This window comes from Gekko japonicus, unplaced genomic scaffold, assembly GCF_001447785.1.
Source record: "Gekko japonicus isolate JY-2015 unplaced genomic scaffold, Gekko_japonicus_V1.1 scaffold163, whole genome shotgun sequence".
NCBI lineage: Eukaryota > Metazoa > Chordata > Lepidosauria > Squamata > Gekkonidae > Gekko > Gekko japonicus.
The window spans coordinates 449,572-456,544 of NW_015161950.1; the positions used below are offsets into that span (position 1 = coordinate 449,572).

The 6,973-nt window shown below is 34.3% G+C and overlaps 1 long non-coding RNA gene across 2 annotated transcripts; it reads left to right on the plus strand.

Moving 5' to 3' along the window:
• Positions 1–1,832: 1,832 nt before the first annotated feature.
• LOC107125948 lies at positions 1,833–4,822 on the plus strand. 2 transcript variants are annotated; one of them, XR_001483055.1, is made up of 4 exons: positions 1,833–2,163; positions 2,632–2,678; positions 4,413–4,462; positions 4,631–4,822. It is a non-coding gene; the product is annotated as an uncharacterized LOC107125948 (long non-coding RNA). The 2 variants fall into 2 exon arrangements; XR_001483054.1 differs by lacking the exon at positions 1,833–2,163 and having other exon boundaries at positions 2,451–2,678.
• The last annotated feature ends 2,151 nt before the right edge of the window (positions 4,823–6,973 follow it).

The window sequence follows — 6,973 nt, forward strand, 5'->3', positions numbered from 1 at the left end:
ACCGCGTTTAATTCCCCACTCCTCCACTTGCACCTGCTGATGTGACCTTGGGTCAGTCACAAGCTCTGGCACAGCTGTTCTTGAAAAAGAGCAGTTTGTGTCAGAGTTCTCTCAGCCCCACCCACCTCACAGGGTGTCTGTTGTGGGGAGGGGAAGGGAAAGGAGTTTGTAAGCCGCTCTGAGACTCCGAGTGAAGGGCGGGGTATAAATCCAATCTCTTCTTCTCCTCTTCTTCATGACTAGTAGCCACTGATAGACCTCTTCTCCATGAATTTGTCTAATCCTCCTTAAAGCCATCTTTGCTTGTGGCCATCAATACCTCCAGTGGCAGTGAATTCTGCTAGTTCCAAGCAATGCAATTGGATACCCCCCAAGTTGTAATATTCCAGGAAAGGGAGAAAAAGTGTCCTCTATCCACTTTTTGTACACCATTAGGACTGCAAAGCCCCTGGTTTGGGCAGGGGATCCCACACCCCAAGTCCCTGTTGCCTGCTGCCGCTTGGAGAGGTGGTGGGGGCGGATAAATGAAAAAAAAATGTAAAACCTCACTGGCATCACAAGTGCAATTAGATCACTTCTGGGTTGTACTGGAGAGTAATGGCTTTAGGAATCCCCAGGAATAGTATGATAAAACAATAGAGTTTCCAGCAGTTGTTAGAGCTACCCATTGCTACCTCTGGGTTGTAACCAGAAGTGACATCATCACACCTGTGACACCACCCTGACATTTCCCTGCCCCCGTGCCCTCCCACTGGCTGCCAGACACAACAACCCACGCATAATTTTATGAACCTCTGCCATGTCTCCCCTTATCCATCTTTGCCTAGAATGAAAAGTTCCAGGCTCTCCAGCGTTTCCTCATAGGAAAGGTGCTCCAGCCTCCATTTTGGTTGTCCTCCTTTGTACTTTTTCCAGTTTTGCAATATCCTTTTTGAGATACGTCAACCAGAACTGCACACAATAGTCCAAATGAGGCCGCATTATAGCTTTATGCAAGGGCATTACAATATTGACTGTTTTATTTTCAACCCTGTCCTAATCATTCCTAGCATGGAGTTTGCCTTTTTCACCACCGCTTCACACTTGGTTGACCTTTCCATTGAGCTTTCTACTGCAACCCCGAGATCTCTTTCAATCTCGGTTTCAGCCAGTTCAGACATGTTCAGGTGTGTGTGTGTTGAGTGCTGTCAAGTTGCTTCCAACTTATGGTGACCCTATGAATTAACGCCAATTTGGTGTAGCGGTTAAGTGCGCGGACTCTAATCTGGGAGAACCGGGTTTGATTTCCCACTCCTCCACTTGCACCTGCTGGATGACCCACTTGCACCTGCTGGATGACCTCGGGCAAGCCATAGTTCTGTAAGAGCTGTTCTTTTTTTTTTTTTTTTTTTTTTTTTTTTTTTTTTTTTTTTTTTTTTTTTTTTTTTTTTTTTTTTTTTTTTTTTTTTTTTTTTTTTTTTTTTTTTTTTTTTTTTTTTTTTTTTTTTTTTTTTTTTTTTTTTTTTTTGTAAATAATTTTTATTAAATTTTTCAATTGCAACATACCAATAATGCAAAATAATACAATAACAGGGTAAATATATCTTGATTACATATCATAATACTAAACTTCATTAACTAAACATACAACACACTATAACTACTAACTAACGTTCAACTATATTAATTAAAATCAAACTTGTTATTATTGGATTATTTAAAAAATAGCAATTATTTCTTTGTACCTCTGTGGAACAGATGAAGATGGAATTATGGACTTAACTAATGTTGCATCTACCAAGTCAACCCATTTCGCATAAAACAATAGTTGCTTTTTATACGTATTGGTAGGTGGTGTTAAAGTCATTATTTTTTCCATCGCATAATACTCCCATATTTTGAGATACCATTGGTTCAACGTTAAAGAAGAATCGCTTTTCCAATTAGCAGCTATTACTGTTTTCGCTGCCATCAAAAGAGTTGAGATAAGCTCCTTACTCAATAGAGGAATATTAATGTCTTGCCATAAATCTAATAGAATTAGGTCTGGGTTAAAAGGTAAATTAATCTTTGTTATTTCCCTGATGGCTTGTAATATGGATGACCAAAATTGTCTGACTTTTTTACAAAGCCACCAACAATGTATGTAGTCCGCTGGATCTCCACAACCTCTCCAACAGAGCGGTGAGTAGTCTGTGTTAATTTGATGGAGTCTCAAAGGTGTATAATACCATCGAAGTACAACTTTGACTGCTTGAGCTCTTATATTTAAGGATTTGGATGTCATACTTGGCGATGACCATATTTTTTCCCATACAGGATCTGTTAAAGAAGTTGAACAGTCAGCATTCCATGCCAACTGATGTGTAGTAAAAGTTTCATTGCAATGAGATAGCAAAATTTTATAGATTGTGGAAATCATGTTTTTACTACTTATCTTGTGTAAAGTCATTAGTGTTTCAAAGGGTGTAAGTTGTTTATTTGCCTCTCCATTTTGGAAAATTTTATTCCATAAATTTTTAATTTGTAAATACTCAAACCATGGGATGGTGCATTTGATGTTCTGTTCTATTGCTTCTCTAGATAAAAGTTGAAAATTTTTACTGATATCGTAAAATCTAACTATGTTTTTTTTCTTCCAAATTGGAAAAGATTCGCTTGGAAGAGCGGGTTCGAACCAGGATTGTCTGGTATAGCAAGTAAGTAAGGACGGAGTCGGTGTTAATTTAGGTTTCCATTTGTCCCATATGCTTAGAACATTATCTAAAAACATGTTGGATTGAATATCTGGGGATCTTTTTTGCTTTCTTTCCCATAGTGTTTCCACTAATGTATTATTTTCTAAATATTCCGATTCTATGATTTTCCAATCCGCTACATAATTATTATTACTTTGTTTCAATAAACCAACAAGAGAGGTACTATGATAATATAATTTTAAATCTGGCAGTGAAAGTCCTCCCTGTGATGGTAGGCGCCTTAGTGTTGGGAAATTTATCCTATGTGAAGATTTATTCCAAACATATTTTAAAAATTTGTTCTGCCAAAATTTAATTGTGTCTATTGGTATTTTAATGGGGATTGCTCTGAATAAATATAAAAATTTAGGGAATATGAACGTTTTTAATATTTGTATCTTTTCAATCCAGTTAAAAAGCGGAGCTGAGGGCCTTGAATATAGTGTATTTAAAGAGTTAGCTATCTCCGTGTGATTATACTTTATTATATCTTTTAAGTTTAGAGGAATTCGTACCCCTAAATATTTCCAGCATGACATAGTCCAGCCAAATGCAAAATTATGTCTTATATAGTTTTTATCACTATCCGATAAAGTTACTGGATATATAATAGATTTGTTATGATTTATTTTAAGGCCAGATATTTTACCAAATGAGTTTAATAAGTGCTGTGTTTCTGGTAATGAGGATTCTGGTTTGGTTAAAAACATCGTCATGTCGTCTGCGAATAAACTAAGTTTTAAATTATGTTCTTTGATGTTAATGCCCTTAATTTTTGAATTAAGACGGATGGCATTGGCGAGGGGTTCAATGGCAATGGCAAATAAAAGTGGCGAGATAGGACAGCCTTGCCTGGTCCCTCTAGAAAGATCAAATTGTTCTGTAAGAACGTTATTGGTTTGAATTATCGCTGTTGGTGCCCGATAAATGGTTTGAATTATTTTCAAAAATTTGGAGCCAAAATTCATGTGTGTCATGATACGATTCAGATAACTCGTTTCTATGCTATCAAATGCCTTTTCAAAATCAATAGATAAAATAAAAGAGGATTTTAAATTTTTAAGACGACTGAATTGGATAATATTTAAAACTTTTCTAGTATTATCTGTGATGTCCCTATTGGGGATGAATCCTGTTTGATCTAAATGTATATATTGGTCAATAATTTTGTTGAGTCTGGCTGTCATAGTGGCTGTGAATATTTTGTAGTCCTGATTCAACAATGAAATAGGACGGTAAGAATTTGTGAGAGTAATATCTTTCTCCGGTTTTGGGATTAAAACAATCTTAGCAGAATTCCAAGTAGGTGGTAAATTGTTCCCTTCCATAATTTGGTTGCAAACTAAAGATAGGGGGTCTGCTAAAGTAGTTGAAAATTTTTTATAAAATTCAGCGGTAAATCCATCCATTCCGGGGGATTTACCGGATTTTAGTTTTTTAATGGTATTTATGAGCTCTAAAGATGTTATCGGTTCTTCCAACCATTTTTTGTGTTGTTCAGATAGCTGGTTTTTTAATGGGTATAGTTGTAAAAAATTATCAATTGATTCTAGGTTTGGCGAATTAGTTTTATATAAAGAACGATAGTAGGTTAAAAATGCATCTGAAATTTCCTTTGTATTGTGCTTTAGTTGCCCCGTTTTATCTCTAATGGCATGTATAGCATTGTCATTTTGTTTTTTCTTAAATTTCCAGGCTAGTAACTTAATTGACTGAGGTGTCTTAAACCAATAACGTTGTTTAAGGTAGGCTATTCTCTTCTGAACCTGGGAAACTTCTAAAGCTTCAAGCTTTTTCCGTTCTAAGAGTAAAGATTTATATGTTTTTTTGCGTCCATATTTTTGATATGTTTCTTCAAGATGCTTTATGTTGGCCATTAACATATCAACTAATTTTTGCTTTTCTTTTTTAAGTGAGGAGGCTATGGCTATAAATTGACCTCGGACTACGGCCTTCAGTGCATCCCAGACCATATTATGTGGGACTCCGCAGGACATATTATGCTTCAAATATTCTTTAATGGTTTTTTCAATTGTGTCTGTTGTTGTTTGTAACAATAAAAGTCTTGCGTCTAAGCTCCAAGAATACGTTTGTTTTGTTTTGTCATTGTCTTGTAAAGTACATTCTACCCAGGAATGGTCAGACCAAATCCTGGGGCCAATATTTGACTCAGTCACCAAATTTGAAATTGATTTTGATGTTAATATGTAATCGATTCGTGAATGAGATCGATGTCTTGGTGAATAGAAAGTATAGTCTTTAACATTTGGGTTTAGTTTCCTCCAAACATCTATTAAGTCAAATTGAAGTAGTAAGTTATGCAATTCCGAGTTGGCAGGTGGAGTGGTGTTTATTATTTTTAAGTTCTGTCTAGATTTAATATTAGTTTTGTCCAAAAGCTGATTTAACGTATCATTAAGATCGCCACCAATTATGCATGGTGCAGTGTTAAATAGTGATAATTCTAAAAATGTATTTCGTAGGAACTCTATTTGCCCACTATTTGGGGCGTAGATGGAGGCCAAGACCACTTCCTTGCCGTTTAAGTTGCCATGTAAAAAGAGGAACCTACCTCTGGTGTCTTTTTGTAGTTTAATCATTTGAAATCTGGTATTTTTACTAACTAGTATGGCCACTCCTCGTGATTTAGACGATCCTTGGGCCTGGTATTGAAAAGAAAATTTATTCGAAGAGAATACTTTATCAAGGTTTCCTTTTAAATGCGTCTCTTGTAAAAAAATTATGTTCGGTTTTTGTTTCACCAGTGCATTTAAAATTCTTTTACGTTTAATGAGTGAGTTCAAACCGTTGCAATTTAACGATAAAAATTTAATGCCTTCTATAGTATTTGTAGACATTGTATTATTTCTAATACACTGATATTTTTAAAAGTAGCGCCATGTTTTAAGAAAGAGTTTTTTTGGAGATATATAAATGTATAAAATCCTATAAAATTGAAAACTGAATGACATTCCATCTTCTCTAGAAATGTTATTTTGCAAAGTGTTCGGTTTAGAACTAAGCGGTTTAGCTTGAAAAAAATCTTATAAGCTATCATAACTCCTAACATCAGCAATAGCTTAAAACAACTTAAACACCTGAACATAACTCCAAATATAACAAAACGCAGGGTCAACTTTTGGGCCCTGCAGTCCCTTTCCTTCAGGGAACAAATAATTACCATTTTATCAAAATGGAAAAATTTGATTAATTGAGTTAAATTGGGAGCCTTATAAAAAAAACAACAGGCTACCCACCTTGTCTCTCTCTTGCAAAAATATCAAATTATCATCAATTTAAAAATAGCAAACCATATTAGTTATGTTAGTTGAACATTTACTCCTTTGCTATATACTTTCACAACATTACCGTTAGATATAAAAACAGAAATAAAAATAAAAGTTAATGTGTTATTTTTATTTGTTAGGTAGCTCTTCATAAAATTAAGTATAAAATTCAACGATGTCTTCATTAGATCTAGTAAGACTGTTAAAGTTCAATATCTGAATTTTACAATTAATAATTTCAAAAATAAAAGATTGGGTCTTATAAAATCAATGCTTACAGTCAGCAAATACAATAATGCGAATGATAAATTACAATAATATTATCAACCAAAAAAAGATAGATTCTCACTGCACCATCGATAAATATACACGACCCAGCAAATATTTGTCTTTGCCATATAAACTTATTAATCCTTAAAGAAAAAGGAAAAAAAAATTTTTTTTTTAATTTTTTTTTTTTTTAAACTTCACCATACAAGAAGCAGGGGGGGGGGTAAATTGGGGAGGGGAAAAATAAGGAGGGGGGAAGGAAAGGAGAAAAAAGACATTTCAGTGGTTTAAATCAACTAACCATAAAGTATATAAATATATATAGGAAAAAGAAAAGGGGGAAAAGGAAAAAGTATTACTCTAGATCATATTAAACCAACAATCAAGGAAAATTAGGTTCAGACTTCACCATTAATAAGTATATAAGATCTTGTAATTATATGTCTTTGCTATATAAACTCATTAAACAAATTAAAAGATAGGTTTTTACTTCACCATTTTAAAAAATAGGGGGGGAAGGGGGGGAAAAAAGGGGGGGGAGGGAGGATAGGGAAGGAAAAGAGAAAGAAAAGAAAAAAAAACACATTTCAATGGTTTCAATGGTTATACCATCTAGTTGATCATTTAAAACTTTTATGTCACTTATAGTTGTATAGTCAAATATAATATAAAAAATTATTAACAAATAAATGGATGTTA